This window comes from Bos indicus x Bos taurus, chromosome 5 (assembly GCF_003369695.1).
Source record: "Bos indicus x Bos taurus breed Angus x Brahman F1 hybrid chromosome 5, Bos_hybrid_MaternalHap_v2.0, whole genome shotgun sequence".
Lineage (NCBI taxonomy): Eukaryota > Metazoa > Chordata > Mammalia > Artiodactyla > Bovidae > Bos > Bos indicus x Bos taurus.
In genome coordinates, this window is record NC_040080.1 from 119,663,745 (window position 1) to 119,688,736 (window position 24,992).

The following is a 24,992-nucleotide window of genomic DNA, read 5'->3' on the forward strand; positions in this document are numbered from 1 at the left end:
CAAAATTGGGAAACTGCATGCAATTTAAAATCATGCTTTCTTCATTTTACACATAATAAACATCTCTGTTTTTCCAAAACATTTTTTCTAATGACTGCCTAATAATTCATTATATGGCAGAATGATACTCTATTACTGGGCATTTAAAACACTATGTTTTTTTTTTTTTTTTAATTGTTTCAATTTCAGAATAATATATGTACATCAATACTAAATTCAAAGATACCAAGAGGCACACTGTAAAAAACATTAAAAAAATAAATAAATAAAAGCCTCTCTCATCCTTGTCATCTAGCCACTCATTTCCCTCCCTGAATATAACCATTGTTACTGGCTTCTTGTGTGCCATTCCAGAAGGGCAACAAATATGGATACATTCTTTTATTCTTTCCAAAGTGGTAGTATAATTCTGCACCTTAGTTATTCTATTGATGATATATTGAGATAGTTGCAACCAGTCTGCTATTAGCAGACATTTCCATTGTTTCCAACATTTTGCTGCTACAAGCAATGATGAAATATTCTTATATAGATATAAATTTTGCATGTGTTGAAGTATACCCATAAGACAAATTCCAAGAAGTGGAACTACTGGCCAAAGGTAATCTTATTTTTTTTAATTAAAAAATTTTTTAAAGTTTTTAGCCATGTCTCATGGCATGCAGGATCTCATTTCCACGACCAGGGATCAAACTCACGCCCTTGGTAGTGAAAGCCACTGGATCACCAGGGAATGTCTAGGAATCTTTATTTAAAAATGGCTGCTGCTGCTGCTAAGTCGCTTCAGTTGTGTCCGACTCTGTGCGACCCCATAGACAGCAGCCCACCAGGCTCCCCCATCCCTGGGATTCTCCAGGCAAGAACACTGGAGTGGGTTGCCATTTCCTTCTCCAATGCATGAAAGTTAAAAGTGAAAGTGAAATCACTCAGTCGTGTCCGACTCTTAGCTACCCCATGGACTGCAGCCTACCAGGCTCCTCCGTCCATGGGATTTTCCAGGCAAAAGTACTGGAGTGGGGTGCCATTGCCTTCTCCAATTTAAAAATTGAGTACTACAAAATTGCTCTCCTTGGTGTTTGCGTCAATTTATCTATGAAGGTGCAACATATGAAGGTGCTTGTTTCCCCACACCCCAACAATATAAAGTGTTATCATTAAAAAAGAAACTAAAAAAAAAAAAAAAGAAAGAAACTCAATCTATCTGAGTCACAAAATGGCATGAAAATGAGGCTAAGCATTTTATCTATTTTAGAAACATCTGCTTTTCTTTCTGTGAACTATTTGTTCACTTCCTTTGCTCATTTTTCTGCTAGGCTTTGCTTTTTTTTCTTCTTAATGTAGATTTATAGTCTTTCTTTAAAAAAATAAGAAAATCACCCCTTTGCTGGCAATATGTTTTTTCCCCCATTTATTTTAATTTTTTTGGCCACACTGCAGCAGCTTGTGGGTTCTTAGTCTCCAGGCCAGGGGTTGAACCTGAGCCCTCATCAGTGAAAGCACTGAGTCCTAACCACTACCAGGGAGTTCCCTCCTGTTTACTGTCTGTATTTATTTACAGTTTTCTTCTCTATGGAGAAAATTTTAATTTTTATAATCACAACTTAAAATCTTGCTTGCTTTATTTATAAAGCATATATAATATATATACAAATTATGTAAAATAAATAAAGCAAGATTTTAAGTTATACATTTTCTTTTGAGGCTCTGAATATTATAGATTACTCACAAAGTCTTCCTTCCCTAGATTTCCTTTAATTACATTTTTTTCCCCTTTAGTCATGCCTGATGGCTTACAGGATCTTAGTTCCCCAAACAGGGAATGAACTTCTGCCCTCAGCTGTGAAAGAACAGAGACTTAACTACTGGACCAGGGAATTCCCTCCTTTGAGTAGGGAATGGTTTCCCATAATTTCATATCAATGTTTTATCCTTCTAGAGTTTTTTTCCAGATACTGCCCGATTGTCCCAACACCAATTATTAAATATGTCATCTATCTTACTGCATTCATTTTCTTAATTTTTTTTTCATTTTCTTAATTTTAAAAACTAAAGTTACCATGTGAATGCACAGTAACAGGTAATTTCTGGTCTTTCTAGACTATGAAAAGAAATCTACAAAATGACTATCAATTTTATATCTTAAAAAATATACTTGAATACACCATGGAATTACTTGTAATAAAATAATGGTCAGATGCTTTTCCAACCTGTGAGCACACATTTGCCCACTCTGAACTCCTTTAATCTCACATGCTTCTGTATTTATCACATTACCACCTTATTTCATGCTTTTCTATTTATGAATGGCCTGCACTCTACACTTTAAGTTTTACTATGGTCCTCTGCTGTGCAATATAAGACTATTCTGCTGATGAACCATTATATACGTGTGTATATATTTCCCCAAATGGCTAATGCTATTTTATGGACACTTAGTGATGGCTTACTTTTTCTCCCCTTTGAGCACTAAGTGTACAGCCAGACACAAAGAGATGGGGCCAATCCAAACTGTACAAATAAAACGTAGTGAGCATCTTGTCAGTGCTTGGTTTTGTATATGTGCTTTCCTTTTTTCCCTCAAGTTTCAGTGTTTTCTAGGCTGTCTTTACAAAACACCGAACGCTGCTTCTTTATCTGTACCTGTGCACAGTGACAAAGGCTTCGGGGGTCCAGGAAAGAAAAGATACATAAAGATAACACCTTTGGGAGCTTGGTAGTAAAATCTAGAGCTTCTGCTGGAATTTTCTCCTGAAGCTTTCGACAGAACTTTTGCTGTGACAGGGAGCAGTGTTCTAACAGGACTGTCAGGATTTTTCTCCTCTGAGTATCCATCCATTTGTCAAACTGGAAAAAAAAAAAAAAAGGCAAAGCAAAAAAAAAAAAAGCTCCAGGTTTAGTCTGACACCAGAGACGCATTATGAAAGAGATAAAGAATTGCATAGAAAGTGTGTTTAGTAACTTATTCTTAACGAATTGCATGCATTTCTTTCCCTAACAAGTACACCCCATGTTTTGCCACCTACCTGTTCTTTCTCACATTTGTGTGTGTGAGCCAAGCAAGGCCAGTGTGGACATAGACGTGCACTTGACCTCAAAACGTGGAGTTACAGAAAAATGTGGGAGCTGGTCATAGTCATAAACTGAGACTATATACAGACTTGTAAAATATAGATCTTTAACTTCTGATGGGCCTATATACCAATTAATCCATCATATAGTTGAAAATATCATAAATTAAAAATGCACATAATACACTTAACCTACCAAACATCCTAGTTTAGCCCAGTCTACCTTAATGTGCTCAGAACGCTTACATGAACCTTGATGCTTATTGCTGTTGTTTAGTCGCTCAGTCATGTCCAACTGTTTTGCGACCCCATAGACTGTTGCTCACCAGGCTCCTGTGTCCATGGGATTCTCCAGGCAAGAATACTGGAGTAGGTTGCCGTGCCCTCCTCCATGGGATCTTCCTGACCCAGGGATCAAACCTGGGTCTCCTGCATTGACAGGGGTATTCTTTATCACTGAGCCACCAGGGAAGGCCTCACATGAACTTACAGTTGGGCAAAATCATCTACCACAAAGCCTATTTTATAATAAAGTGTTGACTAGTTCATGTAATTTACTGACTACTACACCTGGAGAAGGGAATGGCAACCCACTCCAGTATTTTTGCCTGGAGAGTTCCATGGACAGAGGAGCCTGGTGGGCTACAGTCCATGGGGTTGCACAGAGTTGGACACGACTGACGCACCTTAGCATGTACACAAGCACACTGAACGTGAAACCAGAATGGCTGTCTGGGTACTAATGGTTTTAAGTGTATTTGGCCTGTACTCTTGTGACCGAGTGGCTGACTGGGAGCTGTGGCTTACTGGCTGCCCAGCACCATAAATGAGTATCCTACTGCAAGTGGCTAGCCACTCCTCCCCAAAAAACCCAAATACAAAATTTTAAATATGGTGTCCACTGAACGTCTATCACTTTGGCATCACTGTAAAGCCAAAAAGTTGCTAAGCCAAAGCATCTTAAGCCACGGACTGTCTGTACAACCTTAAGAGAAGACACCTGGGCAGTCAGTCTCCCCCCACAGTTTCTACATCAGCTCATTAGTGATTAAAACTCCAGGACCAGAAACAAACCTTTGTGTTCACAATTAGAGACAGGCAATACAAGCAAATATCTCTGAGAAGGGGGAGTATGTAGGGTTAAAGTCCTGTGCGTGTGTGTATTCTCAGTCACTCACTTGTCTGACTCTTTGCTGAGCCCGCTAGGCTCCTCTGTCCATGGAATTTTCCAGGCAAGAGTACTGGGATGAGGTGTCGTTTCCTATTCCAAGGGATCTTCCCGACCCAGGGATGAAACTTGTGTCTTTTGGGTCTCCTGCATTGGCAGGTGGATTCTTTACCACTAGCACCACCTGGGAAGCCCCAGTTAAAGTCCTGCTGCTGCTGGTGCTAAGTCTCTTCAGTCGTGTCCGACTCTGTGCAACCCCATAGATGGCAGCCCACCAGGCTCCCCCATCCCTGGGATTCTGCAGGCAAGAACACTGGAGTGGGTTGCCATTTCCTTCTCCAATGCATGAAGGTGAAAAGAGAAAGTGAAGTCGCTCAGTCATATCTGACTCTTAGTGACCCCATGGACTGCAGCCTACCAGGCTCCTCCACCCATGGGATTTTCCAGGCAAGAGTACTGGAGTGGGGTGCCATTGCCTTCTTGGAGTTAAAGTCCTACTAATATGTAAATGATTGATATGATTGGAAAGGAAAAGTTGATAGGAGGACCTGGAAAAAAAAAAAAAGAGTGCCAGAGACAGAAAGTACATGCCAAAGCAATCTGGGGCATACCAAACAAATGCTTGGGTTACTTCACAATTTTCCCTAGTGATGACCCCAAACCAGTCCCAAGATTAGTGACTGATCAAAGAGGAGAGTGTGAGAGCTGGCCAAAATCAAAAGAAAGGTTCTTATGGGAACAGCTAGCAGCTGAAAAAGTTGTTATCAGAGTCTAAATCTCTGTTTTTCTTCTTTAGTCCATTAGAGAAGAGAAAACAGGAAAGTTTGGGGCTACTTGTATTTTATACACTATTGCATTTCACCAATAGATATTTTCTAGTTATTATAAAGTAATCAGAATTTCATAATACTTTAGTTTTAATCATAAAATACATTGACCACCTAAAAAGGCATATAAAATAAAAATGTATTGACAAGGCTTATGACAAGTCAACTTCTTTGTAATCATAGGATCTATTTTTTTAAATTAGTTGGAGTACTTCTTGATTAAAACCATTCACTGTGGGACTTCCTTGGACGTACAGTGGTTAAGAATCTGCCAGTGCAGTGGACATGGGTTCCATCCCTGGTCTGGGATGATTCCACATGCTGCAAAGCAAGTAAGCCTGAGAGCCACAACCACTGAGCCCACACACCACAGCGACTGAAGCCCAAGCACCCTAGAGCCTGTGCTCTGCAACGAGAAGCCACTGCAGTAGGAAGACTGCGTACTGCAAGTAGGGAGGAGTGGTCCCATGCTCACGACAACTAGAGAAAGCCTGCACACAGCAACAAAGACCCAGCTCAGCCATAAACAAACAAATAAAAAGAATCTGCCTTCCAATGCAAGGGACTAGGGTTGATAACCTGCTCAGGGAACTAAGAGCCCACATGCCACAACTAGAGAAAGCCTGTGTGCTGCAACAAAGACCCAGAGCAGCCAAACCAAAGATTTTTAAATAAAACAAAAACTATTCACTGTTACCAGATCTTTTCAGTGCTCATCAATCTCACTTTGGACACTATCATTCATGGGGGAGGGGGGACTCTCAAATGAAAAAAAAAAAGATCAGAAACCTTAACTTACAAATAAGTGAATAAAATCTATTCATGTATGAATGTTCCCAGATTTCCTCTCAGCCTGTTTCTGCACAGTCCATATTTCCAACTAACATGAGACTTCTTTCCTTTGGGGATGGGTTATTAGAATGATAGAGAAGCCAGACCAGAGTGGTGAGGGCCAGAGGAAGGACCAGCCCATGATGCTGCAGTGATCTATAAAACAAGGAGCCAGTGGGGGGCATATGGAGACAGGAGAGCTGCAGGGTTTTGGCTTGTAGGCAGTTTGTGGTGGTTCAGACTGTAACTGCTTTTCCAGCAGTTATACAGTGTGAGAGAACTGGGAATGAAGAAAGGGGATCTGGTAAGTAGTGTTATGAGTACTGAATTGGATCCCTTGTGATTTTTCTTTGAGAGACAACATGAAAATTGGTATTCATCTTTAAAATTACTTTGGGCAGTGCTACGTGCTACTCAGTAGAAACTGAGCTATATGGGGATGCAGGATGATTAGGGAAGAAATTTTTATGGGATATAATTATCACTACAGTAAGCTGTGGTACATATACACAATGGAGTATTACTCAGCCATTAAAAAGAATACATTTTAATCAGTTCTAATGAGATGGATAAAACTGGAACCTATTATACAGAGTGAAGTAAGCCAGAAAGAAAAACACCAATACAGTATACTAACGCATATATATGGAATTTAGAAAGATGGTAACAATAACCCTGTGTACGAGACAGCAAAAGAGACACTGATGTATAGATCAGTCTTGTGGACTCTGTGGGAGAGGGAGAGGGTGGGGAGATTTGGGAGAATGGCATTGAAACATGTATAATATCATGTATGAAACGAGTCACCAGTCCAGGTCCGATGCACGATACTGGATGCTTGGGGCTGGTGCACTGGGACGACCCAGAGGGATGGTATGGGGAGGGAGGAGGGAGGAGGGTTCAGGATGGGGAACACAGGTATACCTGTGGCGGATTCATTTCGATATTTGGCAAAACTAATACAATATTGTAAAGTTTAAAAATAAAATTAAATTAAAAAAATTTTCCAAGCAAAAAAAAAAAACAACAACAAAAACAGAAATAACCCCAAATGCCTCACAATAGTGAATCAGCTCAGCAACATGATAAGATAAAATATGACATTAAGGATGCATGGGGGCTTTGGGAGTGAGGCCATTCAGAGTCTCACTAAGAATCTCTTAATTTCTTCCTTTATACATTGATTGACTATATCTAAATTTAGAGTTACTGGGAAGATTAAATAAATGAAAATATGTATAAAATTTCTAAAAGAGTGTATGACTCATTGTACTCATGGTAGCTAATATTATAAACAGTAGTCCCCAAACTTTTTGGCACCAGGGACCAGTTTCATAGAAGAGAATTTTTCCACGGACTGGGGGAACAGGCAGGGAGGGATGGCTTTGGGGGTGATTCAAGTGCATTACATTTTGTGGTAGTTCAGTCGCTCAGTCATGTCCGACTCTGCAACTCCATGGGCTGCAGCATGCCAGACTTCCCTGTCCTTTGCCATCTCCTGGAGCTGGCTCAAACTCATCTCCATTGAGTCAGTGATGTTTTCCTACCATCTGGTCCTCTGTCGTCCTCTTCTCCTGCCTTTAATCTTTCCCAGCATCAGTCTTTTCTAATGAGTCGGCTCTTCGCATCCGGTGGCCAAAGTATGGAGTTTCAGCTTCAGCATCAGTCCTTCCAATGAATATTCAGGACTGACTTCCTTTAGAATTGACTGGCTTGATCTCCTTGCAGTTCAAGGGATTCTCAAGAGTCTTCTCCAACACCACAGTTCAGAAGCATCAATTCTTCATTGCTCAGCCTTCTTTATGGTTCAACTCTCACATTCATACATGACTACTGGAAAAACTACAGCATTACATTTATTGTGCACTTTATTTCTAATGTGATGCCACTGCTGATCTGATGTGAGGTACCAATGGGTCTGTGGCCCAGAGGTTGGGGACCCCTGTTATAAAATATCACAGTGATGTTAAAAATAATAAGCATGAGGGGTAAATCATTAGATATACAATAATTAAATTACAAAGCATAAAGTAACCATGTTTGTACATTAACAAGGACAGGAAGCACATTTGCAAGGATTGAGGTCAGCTCAATTATTTTCATGGATGCCCAGAAGAGAACAGGCTCAGATTGAAGAACAGTGATTTAGAATAAATATAAAAGAACATTAGGATTATAAAGTGCTGAAGAAATCTATAAAAGAAAACATTCAAACCTTTTCCTCTAGAGATAAAAAGATAATTACATTGGTTTCTCATTTATTTCCTTGATTATAACAGTCAAAGATAATTTATATTTGGCTTTGATAGGTTTCGGGAGTTTCTCCTTTCTAATTGTGTTTATCTAGGCTAATAGAAAATGAATTTGCATTCCTTGAACTTCTACCAGTTGAAGGTGGGTAGATGACTGAGAAGAATGCTTAACAGCTGGAGAAAATCCCCTTGGAATTTAAAAGGTGCTGGGAATAATCCAAAAAGTAGATAATCCATGGAAGAATTAACTGTACATGAATTTGGTAATCGCCCAGTATCTTTCTCTTTTTAAAGTTTTTTTCTAAATTGAAGCATTGTTATTTTACAATGTTTTAGGTATCTAGCAAAGTGATTTACATATATATATATATACACACACACACACACACATATATATATACACATATACACACACACACATATATTGTTTTAGATTCTTTTCCACTGTATGTTATTATAAGATATTGGATATAGTTCCTTGTGCTATACAGTAGGTTCCTGGGTTGTTTTTTTTTTTTTTCAAATCTATTATATAGTAGTATATATATCTGTCCCACATCTCTTGCTTCAGCTCTTCAAAAAAAAAGAGCCATACCATCATAGCCAAGGATCTAATGTGTGAGACAGGGGAGCAGCTAGGACCATTTTCTTATCCTAGTACCATGTATGATACCTCATTTTACAATTAGTTCCTTTTTAATATTAATATCATATATAATTAGTATATGACATTGTGCTATATTATTTTATGCTATACTATCTTATATGACCATCACTGGTGACTCAGTGGAAAAGAATACGCCTGCCAAGCAGGAGACGTGGTCAATCCCTGGGTCAGGAAGATCCCTTGAAGAAGGAAATGGCAACTGGCTCCAGTATTCTTGCTTGGGAAATCACATGGACAGAGGAGCCTGTGAGTTTACAGTCCACGGAGTTGCAAAAGACTCAGACATGACTTAGTGACTAAACAGCAGCAATACTATCTTATGTCATATCATAATTATATTTTATAGTTACTTTGGGATTTCTTGACAATAGGATTGTGAAAATCCCATTTTCAGAGTGATTGTTACAAGGATCTTGCTGCGCTTTCAAGATGTGAGGACCATTGCTAGGGCATCAGCGCCACTCATCTCACACCAAATGGCAAGGAAAGGAAAGTTCTCAGGCAGTGAGGTCAAAATGAAGGAAGAGGCTTGTTATTTTTTTGCTTTTTGGTTATATTAGCTTGGGCTTCACTGGTGGCTCAGCTGGTAAAGAATCTGTCTGCAATGCAGGAGACCTGGGTTTGATCCCTGGGTTGGGAAGACCCCCTGGAGAAGGAAATGGCAACCCACTCCAATATTCTTGCTTGGAAAATCCCATGGACAGCGGAACTTGGAGGGCTACAGTTCATGGGGTCGCAAAAGAGTCAGACACGACTGAGGATGCACACATGGCTAAATAGAAAATACTTTTTGGATTGTCTATCATTGAATAGGTTTCACATTACATTTTGCCCCTTACTATCCAGATTGTTTTTAGAATTGACTTTACTTCTAATATGAGATTGAGCTTTAAAGCCAATACTTGACTCCTACAGTGAAAATCCCAAGTAATGCTAAGTTTAAAAATCAGTATCCTTGGGCTTCCCTGGTGGCTCAGTGGTAAAGAATCTACCTGCCAATGCAGGTAACATGGGTTTGATCCCTGATCTGGGAAGATCCTACATGCAATGGAGCAACTAAGCCCGTGAGCCACAACTACTGAGCCTATGTTGATCCCACATGCCACGACTTAAACAAGAAGGCTCTAGAGCCCAGTCTCTGCAACAAGAGAAGCCATGGCAATGAGAAGCTTGCACACCACAACTAGAGAAAAGCCTGTGCAGCGAGGAAGACTCAGCACAGCCATAAATAAAGGAAAAAAAAAAAAAAAAAACCTGTATGCTTACTTCTCTCCTTTCTTTTTTATTGAAAATGCATTCCTTATGCTATCCATCTGTTATGTTGTTCATAAAACACATGGACAAATAAAGCCTAAAACCTAAAATGGAGAGAGAAAACTGAATAAAAATAAACTGGAAATATCCCCTTCAGACTTAATTCCTGTGGCTTTCATGGAGGTATAAAGATTACCATATGATCTAGTGAATTTATGGAATAAGTTTGTTGGGCAAAAGAGAAAAACCAGTGAGTATCATTTATTCATTTAGAAAATATTTATTAAATGCCTGATAGCATCAAGCAATGTACAACAAGGAGCATGGTAAAACCATGCCTGATCCTGTAGTTTGGCTGATTGGAGGAGAGAGATAATTAGTGATCTTTGCAGATATCAGTGACCTTTGAAATCTATGCTTCTATTAGTTATGGTAAAAGAAAAGAATTAACAAGATCTTTTCAAAAGTTTGAAGACCTTGAATTTTATCCATGGTGATATTAAAAATGTTGGCAATGCTACCAACCAATCAAAATAGACAGAGGCTGGTCAGCCATACCAATGAATTCTGCCTGAACATTAGCCCTGGTAATATTAATTTAGGGATTTCCATTCATAGTAAGTAGAATGAAAATGCAAATATAGTCATTTTAAATATGTCCCTTTTTATTTTATCTATTTGCTTTTTTTATAAGTCTCTTTTTTAAGTTGTTGGTAACAAAGTTAGTTTAAAAACACAAATACAATATGAGAAAAACTTAGCTAGATTTTAAATTTCGGGTATTTCTCATTTTGCCATTTTTAGTGAATTTATTTTATAAAATTTTATTATTATTTTGAATAGATATTACCTTCACATGATTAAAAACATTCACATGATTAAAAATTCAAAAGACACAAAAGGCTCTCCAGGTAAGAGTCTCTTCCACCCTTTAGACAGTTTTCCTGTCTGAAGGAAATCAATATTGCCCCTTTTCTTGTAAAAGTAAAGTGAAGTTAATCAGTCATATCCAACTCTTTGTGACCCCACGGACTGTAACCTGCCAGGCTCCTCTGTCCATGGGGTTTTCCAGGCAAGAATACTGGAATGGGTTGCCATTTCTTTCTCCAGGGGATATGTAAAGTCTTCCAGAAACACTGTGTATATGACTTTTTCCCCCTTCCTTAGGTTAGTAAATATCTTTAGACTGGAGCTTGTAGACCAGCACAGAAAAGAAGTGGTGAGTAAATCAGACAAACAAGAACAGTAAGATACAGAGCTTTATGATGGATTGGATGTTTATGTCACCCCTAATTCCTAAATTGAAACCCTGACCCTGCGGTAATGACCCAGGGAGGTGGGTGGGGCCTTTGAGAGGATTAGGTCATGAGGGAGAGCATTCATATATGGGATTGCGAGCATCCATGCTCAGTCGCTCAGTTGTGTCTGACTCTTTGGGACCCCATGGATTGTAGCCCCCCAGGCTCCTCTGTTGATGGGATTTCCCAGGTAAGAATACTGGAGTGGGTTGCCACTTCCTACTCCAGGGGATCTTCCTGACCCAGAGTTTCCTGATTGGCAGGCGGATTCTTTACCACTGAGCCACCAGGGAAGCCCGCATGAATGGGTTTAATGTCCTTTATTAAAGAGACTACAGAGTGACCTGTTAGCCCTTTTGTCATGTAAAGACACATGGAGAGTTTCTGAGCCGGAAAGCAGGTTCCCACCAGACACTGAGTCTGCTAGCACCTTGATCTTGGACTTTCCAGCCTCTAGAACTATGAGAAATAAATTTTCTGCTGTTTATGAGCCCCCGCCCCCACCAGTGTTTTGTTATAGCACCTGAAATGGACTAAGACATACGGGAAAATGAATCCCAGTAACTCACAGGGTAGGATATTCTGTCTACTGCTATATTCTGGGGCAAAGATGCTCCCTTAAAAGGAAAGAAGGCTTTGACTGTATGCTTTAAACATGGACTATTTCAAGTTCATTATACACATCTAGAGTTAAAGAAATCCAAGTATAATTTTTTTTAAGGGATCCTGATTTGTTTTTTTAAATTAAGGTACAATTCATACACCACTGCTGCTGCTGCTAAGTCGCTTCAGTTGTGTCCGACCCTCAGCGACCCCATGGACTGCAGCCCACCAGGCTCCTCCATCCATAGGAGTTTTCAGGCAAGAGTACTGGAGTGGGGTGCCATTGCCTTCTCCATCATACACCACACCACCCAGCATTTTAGTATATTTACAAGGCTGTAAAGCCAGCACTATTGTCTAATTTCAGAATGTTTTCATTACCCTCCAAATAAATTCCATACTCATTAGAGTCAGTCACTCCTCCCCTGCTCCCTAGCCCTTAGAAACCACTCATCTATTTTCTGTCTGTATGGATTTGTCTATTTTGAATATTTCATATAAATGGAATCATATACTAGATGGCTTTGGTGTTTGGTTTCTTTCACTCAGCATACTATGTTCAAAGTTTATCTATGTTGTAGCATATATCAGTACTTCGTTCTTTTTTCTTGCCCTTGTTTTTTAAAATTTAACCATTTTTAAGTGTACAGTTCAGTGACATGGTGCACACTCACACTGATGTGCAACATCCCCACCATCCGTCTGCAGAACTGTTCTTAAAACTCAAGCTGAAGCTCTACCTGTTAAATAACGTCCCTATTTCTTCATAACCTCTATTTTACTTTCTTTCTCTGTGAATTTGCCTGTTCTAAGAACTTCATATAAGTGGAGTCAAACAATATTGGTCCTTTTGTGTCTGGTTTATTTCACGTAGCACAATGTCTTCAAAGTTCATTCATGAGTAGCTTGAAACAGAACTGCCTTTCATTTTAAGGCTGAATACTATTCTGTTGTTTGGCTAGACCCCATTTTGTTTATCCATTTCTCACCAAATGGACGTTTGGGTGTTTACATTTTTGACGATTATGAATAATGCCACTGTGAACATTAGTGTACACATTTTTGTATGACCATGTTTCCAGTTCTCTTGGGTGGAAGAGACTCTCAATGAGACTGTAGAGGAATTTGCTGAGTAATACAGATTAGCCAGAGATGGATAGAGTAAGTTCCCTCATACAAACATTTGAGTTTCGAACTTTCAAAGATGCGAATGTGTGTTCGCATGTTCAATCACATTAGTACATGTGTCTGGCGTGCACACATGTGTCTGCATGTGTGTCCATCCACTACAGGTGGCTGTGCTTTTGTGTACTTTACAGTACAGTAGAGCAGTTTTTTAATTTCAAGCTCAGGATGTCTGGAAGCAAGCTTACAAACAGCGGGGTGTAGCCAGTTATGTTAGTTGGGTTCCAAGGCTGACTTTGTTGGATTTACGATCAAATTGGACCTATGAATTCACTTTTAGAACAGAACTCATTAATACAGAGTGGACTTACGGTACTTTGGTCATGGACAATGGTCATTGAGACTGTGTTTCCTTTGAGGAAGTGTGAAAGTTACTTAGATATGGATATATAGATTTATATACATTCTTTTGTTAATGTTCTTTTTCATTACAGTTTATTCCAGGATACTAGATATAGTTCCCTGTGCTATACAGTAGGACCTCGTTGCTCAGCCATTGTAAATGTAATAGCTTGCATCAACCAGCCCCAAACTCCCGGTCCATCCTTCTCCCTCCTCTCCTCCTGCTTGGCAACCACAAGTCTGATCTCTACGTCTGTGAAACTGTTTCTGTTTTGAGGGTAGGTTCATTGGTGCCACAGTTTAGATTCCACATATAAGTGATATTCATATGGTGTTTGTCCTTCTCTTTCTGACTTAGAATCAAGTATACTTTAAATAGTTACCCATTTTCCAAGCAGAGCTCTTCTTTCTTAAAATACCTACAATCAAAAAAAAAAAAAAGATGGAATGATTTAATATTTTGTGGTTCAAAATACCCATTAAGAAGACATCATTAGGACTTCCCTGATGGTCCAGTGGTTAAGTATCTGCCTGCCAATGCAGGGGACATGGACTCAATCCTTGGTTCCAAAAGATTCTACATGCCTTGGTACAACTAAGCACATGTGCTACAAGTACTGAAGCCTGCATGCCCTAGAGCCCCTGCTCCCCAACAAGAGAAGCCACCATAATGAGAAGCCTGCTCACTGCAGCCAGAGAGTGGCCTCTGCTTGCCAAAACTAAAGAAAGCCCATGCACAGCAATGAAAACCCAGCACAGTCAAAAATAAAATAAATAAATTTTTAAAAAGACATCATTAAAGGATCAATCATTAAACACTGACAGTCTTTTCCATTTTATCAACTGAGTATAAAGAGACAGATTTTGTACCTGAAAGGGTAACTTTATTTATAACTTGGGCAAACTTTCCTTTTTCTTAGTTTCTCCATGTGAGACAATTCATCCTAAAGAATAAATAAATTTTTTAAGGCAAGAAATAAGAAAAGAATGGAACTATAAAGTGAAATCATTTTTGGAATATGAAAGGCGATGACAAAACTGACAAAGGAAAAATAGGAAAGCGGACAACCTCCCTCCAAATATTTCAGCATTACTAGTATTAGAACTTGTGAAATGTATGAGTGAGCAGCTCTGTTTTTTTATTTCATGAGTTCACATACCAGTGGGTGTACATTACATATATGTTTGCATATGTGCGCCTCTGGGCTTGTAGCTCAGTGTTATCTGTATAGGTTTGTTGTTATATACCATTGAGGACAGAAATTACGTCTTATTCACCTTGACTTCTCCACTGCAGAATGCTGTACGTGGCATATTACAGGTGCTCAAGCTTGCTGGAAGGAATGAATATGCTTGTAACAAATGAATATCCTTTGGATGTATCACTACCATGTGACTGTATTTACATATTAGTGGAGAGGTGTTTTCCTGAGCTTCAGTCATTTGTGTATCTATCTGAATGGGTGAGGAAGGGACAACTTGAGTGAGAAGGTTTGGCAGAGGAGGGCGAGCTGGAGCCAGGAAGCCAGAGACAGCAGGAGACAGGTGTGACTGTCTCTTGCCCACCCTGTGCTCTACCGGCTTTCAAAATTGGGCTCCACGTTTCCCCTTCCTCCTGGCACTTTCTAAATTCTCTTGCACTGTCAGAATGTTCTTATTTAGAAACTAGCTCAGGGCTATTTCTTCCCTTTTGTGGAGGAGGATGAGGAGCTGGTTTCATGCTTCCAACAGATCTGTTTTCCTTTCTTTTTTTGGACTCTCAAATTCTGCTTTCAAAGGGCAGGCAAAATGGAGACTGAAATAATTGATTCAACAACAACCTCAAGGCCTGTAAAATGCCATCTGTGCTACTAACCAGGGAATATCATATATCACAGGTAGACACTTTCTATACTTTAGAGAAGAAGAAAAAGAATACCATTTTCTCCTCCCTCCTAATTAACTGGCCCTGGGCTACTAGGACCCTCAAATAACAGTGACAGATGATCTCAGAATTTCTAGATAATAGTAGAGGGGATTTCCCGGGTGGTCCAGTGGTTAAGACTCTGTGTTTCCACTGCAGAAAGCAAGGGTTCAATCCCTGGTTGGGCAATTAAGGTCCCACAGGCCAATGGAGTGGTCAAAACAAGCAAACAAAGAAAAAGAAAATAGAAGAGAGCCTATAAAATTAAAAAAAAAAAAACCTATACAATTTTTCAGAAGACTGAAAAATCAGGATTCAGGGCTTTCATGGTGGTCCAGGGGTTAAGAATCTGCCTGCCAATGCAGGACATACAGGTTCCATTCCTGGTCCGGGAAGATTCCACATGCCTTGGGGCAACTAAGCCAGTCATCCACAACTATTGATCCCGCACATCCTAGAGTCCATGTACTGTAACTAGAGCGTAGCCCCCACTTGCTGCAATTGGAGAAAGCCCTCGTGCACCAATGAAGACTCAGTGCAGCCAAGAAAAAATAAAGAATAACAAAAAAAAAAGAGAAAAATTAGGATTCACACATTTCCTACACCCACAAGAGTGTCTAACAAAGTCCTATCAAGCATCTAATTCCCCTCCTAAGTCTCGGGCACCAGCAATTTTCTGGCACCCACTGGTCTCACTCTTCCCAACTCCTCCTCCACTTGCAGCCCATGCTCCACCTGGCCTTTCTAGGATTCACTACTGCCTGCCAGGTGATTCTGTTCATTTTCCCTTCCCAGGTAGATTACAGCCTCTTTCCCTTATATGATCCACAGGTTCCAGGGGAAGCTCCTAACAAAACACCTGCTGACTGAACAACAACAAGAGATTCAGATGTCATAGAATTTTAGGGCTAAAAGGAATCTTAGGATCTTTTTGTTCATTTTTTCTGTTTTAGAGAGGATAAGCAGAGGTCCAAAGGGTTACCTTTATAGATTTTAAAGAAAAATCATTGGTTGCAGACTGTATGTTCAGCTGAATAGTATACTTGGTTCCTCACTAGAAAGCCATGCGGTGCAAGTGTGCTTGCTGCTGCTAAGTTGCTTCAGTCGTGTCCGACTCTGTGTGACCCCACAGATGGCAGCCCACCAGGCTCTGCCGTCCCTGGGATTCTCCAGGCAAGAACACATGCTTAGTCATGTCCAAGTCTTGGAGACCCCATGGACTGTAGCCCGCCAGGCTTCTCTGTCCATGGGATTTCCCAGGCAAGAATACTGGACTGGGTTGCCATTTCCTACTCTAGGGGAATCTTCCTGACCCAGGGATCAAACCCATGTCTCTTGCATATCCTGCACTGACAGGCAGATTCTTTATCACTATCACCTAGGAAACCCTGCTAGAACCATGGTCTTTCTATTCTGACCCCAACCTTGATCTTCCCTATTCTGACCTCAAGCCCTACATTCTCAATGAATTGCTGCCCATGGTTTGACCTGACAGAGGTTAAAACACACACACACACACACACACACACACACACACACAATTAGGTCCCAGGATGACAACCTCCTTTCAAAAGGAGGTTGGGAGGACCATCGTGGTGTCCAATGACAACAGAAGGCATCAGAAAGAAAGGGGCACTGACTTGAAGGGGTGTGGAGAGTCAGCAAGAAAGTGGCAGGGGGACTTTCCTGGTGGTCTAGTGGCTAAGACTCCAAACTCCCTATGTAGGGGCCCGAGTTCCATCTCTGGTCAGGGAACTAGATTCCACTTGCTGCAATGAAAAAGATTCCACACGCCACATCTAGAGATCCTGCATGCCATAATGAAGATCCAGTGCAGTCAAACAAATAAATAAAATAAATATTTAAATAAATAAATAATAAATAAAGTCAGTCATTGATAATAAAATCAAATAAACAGGGTAGGAGATAGGGTCTTTAGAGGGCCAATGACCAAGTCTAAGGAGAGTCCAAGCAAATCCAGTTCTTCACCAAAAGGCAATTAGAGTCAGGTAGGAACTGATAGGCATGAGGGGCAGAAAGAGAAACACTAGACAAACTCAGATCTGCTTCTGACTCTATCCTTGACAAGAAGCATAATTTGGAACAAATTATTTAACTGTCAGGCCCGTAGGCAGACTCAGAATCTTATAGTCTCTGGTTGGGAGCACGTCTTCATTCCAAGGATTTGCAATCAGATTTTTGATCTTAAAAAGCTGGAAGAGGGTTGGAAGGATAAATCGGGAGTTTGGGATTAACATATACAAACTGCTATATATAAAATAAATAACCAAAAGGACCTACTTATAGTACATACACTACTCAATATTGTGTAATCACCCATAAGGGAAAGAATCTGAAAAAGAATAGATATGTATAACTGAATCCCTTTGCTGTACACTTGAAACTAATACAACATTGTAAATCAGCCATACTTCAGTTAAAATAAAAAAAGAGCCCAGAAACAGTATCAATTCAAGTGGAAAACATTAGAGAGAATCGTCTTTCCTTGCAGAATGCTGCAGTTTGTTTACATCACAGTTTACTTAGAGCCTGCTGTTAAGTCAAAATCCCATGGCTGTTATTTTAGTCTGTTGACAATGATTTCACCATGTGACACCATTACCACGGAGGTGTAAGACATTTGGGGGCTCCTAAATTATGACCGATGGATAGTGGTTAGGTGCTTTTTCTCAGAACACCCTTTTAACTACATGTGTACTGTACTACATGTATGAACCATATTAAGAAAAAAAAAGAAATGTTGATCACTTTCCATTAAAATACTAGATGGAAAAAAAAAACCCTACACTACACAGCAAAGAAATACATACTTATAAAACATTCCTCCTCTCAACGTTTTCGTAAGGCCTGAATTATCTTGTAATCTGATGATTTGAACTCAACCTCTCTGCTTAAAGGTTCTTGTGAAGTTAAACTCCTATGAGGTTTATTTTAGACTGAAACAGTTTCATATTTTTCATTTTACTACAGAATAGAAAAAAGGCAAAATTAAAACAAAAACCAGGGACTTCCCTAGTGGTACAGTGTTTAAGACTCCGCGCTTGCAATGCAGGGTGCCTGGGTTCTATCCCTAGCTAGCAAACTAAAATCCCATATGCTGTGCAGTGTGGCCAAAACAAAAAAAGTGGACCTCAAAATTACGCTGATCATTGGCAAATGCCCTGTTGTAGAAGTGTAGAAAAGCCCTTGAAGTTATCGTATGGACACCGTCTACCCAGCTGTAAACTTAGGTATCTATTTTTAACCCCTTTCACAGTGTCAGAATGTTAGACCTGGAAGGGACCTTTGAGGTCATCTGATCTAAGCCACTCAGTTTCCAAAGGCAGGTAGTAAAGATCAGAAGCAAAGGAGACTCGCTGAAGTCAAGCAGGAGATTATTTAGTATAACTGATCTGGAACCTGTGTTTTTCAATTCTCAGCATTACTGTTCTTTGCTCGCTTTTACTTATATTTGTTTTTTAAATATCATTGCACTGTATACGGTAAAAAACAAGAACTCTCTCCTAACAGACTTCCTTCCCACTCTTCCATGTCGTCCCAACTTTTTAGGGGAAACCACTATTGATAGTTGGGCTTCTCTGGTGGCTCAGCCAGTAAAGAACCCACCTGCCAATGCAGGAGACATAAAGAGATGTGGGTTTAATCCCTGGGATGGGAAGATTCCCTGGAGGAGGGAATGGCAACCCACTCTAATATTCTTGCCTGGAAAATTCCATGGACAGAGGAGCCTGGAGGGCTACAGTCTGTGGAGTTGCAAAGAGTTGGACAAGACTGAGCACATGTGCACACACTAACAGTTTGCTGTATACATATGCAAATTCCATGTGTGTGTCTAAGTATTGATACATTCATTCACATACATATGAGTATATACACGGGCCAAGATTTTTTTAATTTGTATTATGTTTAATTTTTATTGAATATGTATAATTGACATATAATATAATTATATGTATATTAAGTGACATATAATATAATTAGTTTCAGGTGTACAACATAGTGATTTGACAGTTTTTAAATTTTAACTATATTTTTATTGAAGGATTTTGCTTTACAGAATTTTGTTGTTTTCTGTCAAACCTCAACATGAATCAGCCATAGGTATGCATATATCCCCACCCTTTTGAACCTCCCTCCCCTCTCCCTCCCCATCCCACCCCTCTATGTTGATACAGTGCCCCTGTGTGAGTTTCCTAAGCCATGAAGCAAATTCCCATTGCCTATCTATTTTACATATGGCAGGCTAAGATTTTTGAAAGTACTTTTACTCCAAACTAGAACCTAACTAAACCAAAATAAAAATGGGAAGGGGGGGGGGGGCGGATAAAATGGGAGTTCTGAACAACAAAATAAATATAATTTCTAATAGAAATTGTTATTTCTCTTATCATTGCTCATCTAGAAATTATCATGAAAATTTTAAACATTTTTATTTATTTGACTGCACTGGGTCTTAGTTGTGCCATGTGGGTTCTTTAGCTGCAGCATGCAAACTCTTGCAGCACGTGGGATCTAGTTTCCTGAACACAGATGGAACCCAGGCCCCCTGCATTGGGAGCACAGACTCTGAGCCCCTGGGCCACCAGGGAATTCCCTAGAAATTCTCATAAAATTTGACAAAAGCTTTTCAGGCTTCCCAGGTGGAGCCAGTGTTAAAGAACTCACCTGCTGGGACTTCCTTGGTGGCCCAGGGGCTAAGTCTCCATGCTCCCAATGCAGGGGGCCTGGGTTTGATTTCTGGTCAGGGAACTAGATCCCACATGCTGCAACTAAGGGTTCACATGCTTCAGCAAAAATTGCAACCATATAAATTAAAAAAAAAAAAAAAACTCACCTGCTAATGCAGGTGATATAAAGGACACTGGGTTCAATCCGTGGGTCATGAAGATCCCTTGGAGGAGGTCATGGCAACCTACTCCAGTATTCTTGCCCGGAGAATCCCACAGACAGAGGAGCCTGGCCAGCTATAGTCCATGGGGTCTCCAAGAGTCGGACATGACTCAGTGACTAACACACATGAAGGGTCCTCAGTGCTATGCACGGGGGGTAGGGTCGAATTTATCCTTTGGAGCAGTCTGTTATCGGTTTTGCTGCATAGGATTAGTTTGGTATTTTAGAAAGATCGTTCTGAGGCCAGAATAGAGGATGGATTAGAGACAGTGAAACCAGCTGAGGGGTTACTGCAATGTGCCAGGCGAAGGAGGGTGCATGTGTGAACTGAGAACGTGGAGCTGGATGTGCACAAGTCAAAGGAGAAGAGGGGTCTGGATGAAGAGACCTAGGAGGAAGACTCACAGAACCTGAAAACCAGCTGGATATTGAGGTGAAGGGGAGCTGGTAGACACTCTGCTTTCTCATCTCCTAAATCTTTTTTAAAATGTGTATTAATTTATTTGGCTGTGTTGGGTTTTAGTTGCAGCACACAAGGTCGTTAGTTGCAGTATGTGGGACTGAATTCCCTGGCCAGTGATAGAACCTGGGCCCCAGCCCTGGGAGCAGAGAGTCTTAGCCACTGGATCACCAGGAAAGTCCCTTAGATCTTTCTTTCTAAGCAGGAACTCTGTATCTCTTGCCAACTCTGGCCATGTAATTGGGGCTCGATTAAAGTTTTCTTTCTTTTTGTTCTAAATTTATTTCAGTTTTTTTCAATTAAAAATTTTGAAGAAATCCTTCATTTTTTTTTAATCCACTACACAATCCTAAGCAATTCCTGTTCATGTTTTGATTACCAAAATTTTAATGCTTTTTTACCCTTTAAACATGATTTCAACTAATAAAATAGTTGTTATTACTCACCCGGTCATTCAAAAGCTGATGGTTTAGGGGTGTCGAGGTACTTATCTTTGTCTGCATTTTGGGACCATTTGTGTTTTTTGGAGGTGCAAATGCCATCATGAAATAACTGGATATTCTTCTGTAAGAAAAACTACTCCTGCAGAAGAAATGAATCATACAATCTTCAGAATACTAAAAATACTAATACCATATAATCTTTTTTAGTACACTGGGACAGAGACTAGGGGGAGAGTAACATTTGCTAGGAGCATTTTATATGTCAGGTACTTAACAGGTTTGCTCAATTAAAACCCATAAAAATATGGTAAGGTGGTGGGTTTTAGCTTATTTTACAGGTGAAGAAAATGAGGCTCACTGAAGTTACATGCTTTGCCCAGAGTTATACAGACAATAGGTGGTGAAACAGGGAATCAGACCCAGGTCTGTTTAACTCTGTTTGATTTTCATTGGACAAATGGGAAAAAATCAGAATCACTCTTAGCTAAGAACATACCATATTTGTCAGAAAGAAGTATTTATAAAGTCACCGTGCAATCTGAACTACTCCGTCTTTGTCCCTTGTGACCTCCTTCTTCCTCTGTTACCTTTCTGACATCTAGCTAACAAGGGCTCTAGCTTGCTACCATATTTAAGAGGTAGAATAGTACAATGGACAAGGCTAAGAATTTACATATGGACAGATTTGGGTTTATTGGGGAAAATACACTGGGGAAACACACTAAGCGCGGGCGGCTGCGACCAGCGTACTAAGCGCGGCCAAGAGCAGCTACCCAATGTCCGAGGTCAGGAGCACAAGCTGGGAGGATCCCATGCCCGAAGAGCAGCGGCCAAGAGGAGTTACCCCACGTCTGAGGCTAGGGGTGGTGGCCAGGAGGAGCCACTCCACACTCAAGGCCAGGGGCAGCAGTCAGGAGGAGTAACCCCAGGCCTGAGGCCAGGGGCAGCGGCGGGAGGACCAACCCCACATCCAAGGAGCGGTAGCTATGCAGGCACAGGAGGGCCTAGAGGCGCTATCCCACGTTGAAGGTCAGGAAGGGCTGTGGTGAGGAGCTACCCCTCATCCAAGGTAAGGAGCAGCAGCTGCGCTTTGCTGGAACAGGCATGAAGAGATACTCCATGCCCAAGGTAAGAGAAACCCAAGTAAGACGGTAGGTGTTGCAAGAGGGCATCAGAGGGCAGATACACTGAAACCATATTCATAGAAAACTAGTCAATCTAATCACACTAGGACCACAGCCTTGTCTAACTCAATGAAAGTAAGCCGTGCCTGTGGGGCAACCCAAGACAGGCGGGTCATGGTGGAGAGATCTGACAGAATGTGGTCCACTGGAGAAGGGAATGTCAAACCACTTCAGTATTCTTTACTTGAGAACCCCATGAACAGTATGAAAAGGCAAAATGATAGGGTACCGAAAGAGGAACTCCCCAGGTCAGTAGGTGCCCAATATGCTACTGGAGATCAGTGGAGAAATAATTCCAGAAAGAATGAAGGGATGAAGCCAAAGCAAAAACAATACCCCACTGTGGATGTGACTGGTGATAGAAGCAAGGTCTGCTGCTGTAAAGAGCAATATTGCATAGGAACCTGGAATGTCAGGTCCATGAATCAAGGCAAATTGGAAGCGGTCAAACAAGAGATGGCAAGAGTGAACATGGACATTTTAGGAATCAGCAAACTAAAATGGACTGGAATGGGTGAATTTAACTCAGATGACCATTATATCTACTACTGCGGGCAGGAATCCCTCAGAAGAAATGGAGTAGCCATCATGGTCAACAAAAGAGTCCGAAATGCAGTACTTGGATGCAATCTCAAAAACGACAGAATGATCTATTCGTTTCCAAGGCAAGCCATTCAATATCACAGTAATCCAAGTCTATGCCCCAACCAGTAACGCTGAAGAACCTGAAGTTGACCGTTCTATGAAGACCTACAAGACCTTTTAGAACTAACACCAAAAACAGATGTCCTTTTCATCATAGGGGACTGGAATGCAAAAGTAGGAAGTCAAGAAACACCTGGAGTAACAGGCAAATTTGGCCTTCGAATATGGAATGAAGCAGGGCAAAGACTAAGAGTTTTGCCAAGAAAATGCACTGGTCATAACAAACACTCTCTTCCAACAACACAAGAGAAGACTCTACACATGGACATCACCAGATGGTCAACACCAAAATCAGATTGATTATATTCTTTGCAGCCAAAGATGGAGAAGCTGTATACAGTCAACAAAAACAAGACCAGGAGCTGACTGTGGCTCAGATCATGAAGTCCTTATTTCCAAAATCAGACTGAAATTGAAGAAAGTAGGGAAAACCACTAGACCATTCAGGTATGACCTAAATCAAATCCCTTATGATTATACAGTGGAAGTGAGAAATAGATTTAAGGGCTTAGATCTGATAGAGTGCCTGATGAACTATGGAATGAGGTTCATGACATTGTACAGGAGACAGGGATCAAGACCATTCCCATAGAAAAGAAATGCAAAAAAGCAAAATGGCTGTCTGGGGAGGCCTTACAAATAGCTGTGAAAAGAAGAGAAGTGAAAAGCAAAGAAGAAAAGGAAAGATATAAACATCTGAATGCAGAGTTCCAAAGAACAGCAAGAAGAGATAAGTAAGCCCTCCTCAGTGATCAATGCAAAGAAATAGAGGAAAACAACAGAATGGGAAATACTAGTGATCTCTTCAAGAAAATTAGAGATACCAAGGGAATATTTCATGCAAAGATGGCTCGATAAAGGACAGAAATGGTATGGACCTAACAGAAGCAGAAGATATGAAGAAGAGGTGGCAAGAATACACAGAAGAACTGTACAAAAAAGATCTTCATGACCCAGATAATCACAATGGTGTGATCACTGACCTAGAGCCAGACATCCTGGAATGTGAAGTTAAGTGGGCCTTAGAAAGCATCACTACGAACAAAGCTAGTGGAAGTGATGGAATTCCAGTTGAGCTATTTCAAATCCTGAAAGACGATGCTGTGAAAGTGCTGCACTTAATATGCCAGCAAATTTGGAAAACTCAACAGTGGTCACAGGACTGGAAAAGGTCAGTTTTCATTCCAATCCCAAAGAAAGGCAATGACAAAGAATGCCCAAACTACCGCACAATTGCACTCATCTCACATGCTAGTAAAGTAATACTCAAAATTCTCCAAGCCAGGCTTCAGCAATACGTGAACCATGAACTTCCTGATGTTCAAGCTGGTTTTAGAAAAGGCAGAGGAACCAGAGATCAAATTGCCAACATCCACTGGATCATGGAAAAAGCAGGAGAGTTCCAGAAAAACATGTATTTCTGCTTTATTGACCATGCCAAAGCCTTTGAATATGTGGATCACAATAAACTGTGGAAAATTCTTCAAGAGATGGGAATACCAGACCACCTCACCTGCCTCTTGAGAAATCTGTATGCAGGTCAGGAAGCAACAGTTACAACTGGACATGGAACAACAGACTGGTTCTAAATAGGAAAAGGAGTACGTCAAGGCTGTATACTGTCACCCTGCTTATTTAACTTCTATGCAGAGTACATCATGAGAAACGCTGGACTGGAAGAAGCACAAGCTGGAATCAAGATTGCTGAGAGAAATATCAATAACCTCAGATATGCAGATGACACCAGCCTTATGGCAGAAAGTGAAGAGGAACTAAAAAGCCTCTTGATGAAGGTAAGAGAGGAGAGTGAAAAAGTTGGCTTACAACTCAACATTCAGAAAACAAAGATTATGGCATGTGGTCCCATCACTTCATGGGAAATAGATGGGGA

The 24,992-nt window shown here is 40.5% G+C and overlaps 1 pseudogene; it reads right to left on the bottom strand.

Moving 5' to 3' along the window:
• LOC113893597 overlaps positions 1-21,345 on the bottom strand; it is a 40,604-nt pseudogene extending 19,259 nt beyond the window's left edge.
• Positions 21,346-24,992: the final 3,647 nt, after the last annotated feature.